This window comes from Arachis hypogaea, chromosome 1 (assembly GCF_003086295.3).
Source record: "Arachis hypogaea cultivar Tifrunner chromosome 1, arahy.Tifrunner.gnm2.J5K5, whole genome shotgun sequence".
Lineage (NCBI taxonomy): Eukaryota > Viridiplantae > Streptophyta > Magnoliopsida > Fabales > Fabaceae > Arachis > Arachis hypogaea.
Genome location: NC_092036.1, coordinates 64702470 through 64704643, shown reverse-complemented (window position 1 = coordinate 64704643; position 2174 = coordinate 64702470). Strand labels below are relative to the sequence as shown.

Here is a 2174-nt window from a genome sequence, read left to right as displayed (position 1 = left end):
TAGAATTATAGAGGCATTCTCATCCTTCCTTGTGTCAAGAATCACAAAATCTGCTGGGAGGAAGAACTTACTCACTTTGACCAAGATATTCTCCACTAATCCGTATGGAGGCTTCATAGATTTGTCTGCCATCTGTAATGCTATCTTTGTAGGTTGTGCCTCTTGGATTTGCAACTTCTTCATCACAGACAAGGGCATCAAATTAATGCTTGCTCCCAGATCAGATAATGCTTTCTCAAAGGTGGTGCTCCCGATGGTGCATGGAATTTGAAAGCTCCCTGGGTCTGGCATCTTCCTTGGCAAGTTATTCTGAATTATGGCACTACATTCCTTAGTCAGGACTATTGTCTCATCTCCCTTTAAACGCTTCTTCTTTGCAACAACTCCTTCATGAACTTGACATAGATAGGCATTTGCTCCAAAACCTCAGTAAAAGGAATATTGATTTGTAACTTTCTGAAGACTTCTAAGAACTTTGAAAATTGCTTGTCCTTGGTCTCCTTTTAAAGTCTCTGAGGATATGGCATCTTAGGCTTGTACTCAGGAGCATTTGGCAATGTAGGATAAGCGTCAAGAGAGTCTGGGAATGGGTTGTTCGCACGCTCTGGAGGGACGTGCCCTACTTCTTCCTTCTTCTCCTCTGGAAGCTTTTTTTCAGCTAACTCTTCATTGACCTTGGTCTCAGAGCCAGCTACTTTACCACTTCTCACTTGAATAACCTTGGAATCTCTTCCAACTGGCTCCTCATCAACTTGTGCTTCCATACTTGCCACTTGTCCACTTATCAAGGTGATAACCTTGCATTCTTCTCTTGGATTTGGAATTGTGTTACTAGGAAGGCTATTAGTGGTCCTTTGATCAATTTTTTTAACTTTTGTAGCTAATTGACCCATCTGAATCTCCAAGTTCTTGATTGATGCTCTGGTTTCCTGTCTAAAACTTGCCAACATTGCTTCTAAATTATTGTTCTACTGGGGCTAAGAAGTTGCTTGCTGAGATGACTGAGACTGGTGATTATTAAAATTATTCTATTAAAAACCACCTTGAGAATTATGATTAAAATTTTGTGGCCTATGAGGTTGCTCTCTCCACCCAAAATTCGGGTGATTTCTCCACCCCTAATTATAGGTCTTAGAATAGGGATCATTATTGGGATTTCTAGGAGCACTCCCCATGTAATAGACCTGTTCAGAAGAAGATTGAGCATAATCATAATTATCATTTTGCACAAAATTACCTGTCATATCATAAGGGAACTCTTGAGGTGGATTTTGGGTGTTGATAGCTGAGACTTGCATGCCACCCATCTGTTGAGTGAGTAGACTTATTTGCCGAGACATAAGCTTGTTCTGAGCAAGAATAGCATTAAGATTTTCTACTTCCATAACACCCTTCTTCTGAGGAGCCTCAGAGTTCTCTGGATTCCTGTTAGATGAGTATAAATATTGGTTGCTAGCAACCAATTCAATAAGCTCAATAGTCTCCTCCGGTGTCTTCTTCTTGTGCAGTGAACCACTAGTAGAATTATCTAAGTACATCTTGGACATTTCACCCAAACCTTCATAAAAGATATCTAGTTGGGTCCATTTGGAGAACCTGTCCGGAGGGCATTGCCTAGACAGTAGCTTATATCTCTCCCAAGCTTCATAAAGAGTTTCACCATCCATCTGCCTGAAAGTCTGAACTTCCACCCTAAGCTTAGTCAGCTTCTTTGGTGGGAAAAATTTAGTAAGAAACTCAGTAACAACCTTGTCCCAAGTATCCAGACTCTCTTTGGGTTGGGAATCTAGCCATAGCTTTGCTTTATCCCTCAGAGCAAATGGGAAGAGCATGAGTTTGTACACCTATGGGTTCACTCCATTTGTTTTCACGGTATCACAAATCTGTAGAAAACTAGAAATAAACTAATTTGGGTCTTCGTAGGGAAGACCATGATACTGGCAGTTTTATTACACCAGGGTGACCAGTTGTGGCTTCAACTCAAAGTTGTTCGCAGTTATAAGAGGTACCACAATGCTTTTCCCATAAAGATCTGCAGTAGGAGTAGAGTAAGAGCCAAGTACTCTCCTTTATTGCTCATTCCCATTCGGATTTAACACATTGGCATTATCAATATTGTTAGGATCCATAGTGGATTCTGCAGCCTTGTAAAGTCTTGCTTGTTGCAACCGCCG

At 40.9% G+C, this 2174-nt stretch overlaps 1 non-coding gene across 1 annotated transcript; it reads left to right on the top strand.

The window, feature by feature from the left end:
* The first annotated feature begins 1593 nt into the window (after positions 1–1593).
* On the top strand, positions 1594–1700 carry LOC112714327 (small nucleolar RNA R71). Its single transcript, XR_003159209.1, has one exon. It is a non-coding gene; the product is annotated as a small nucleolar RNA R71 (small nucleolar RNA).
* The last annotated feature ends 474 nt before the right edge of the window (positions 1701–2174 follow it).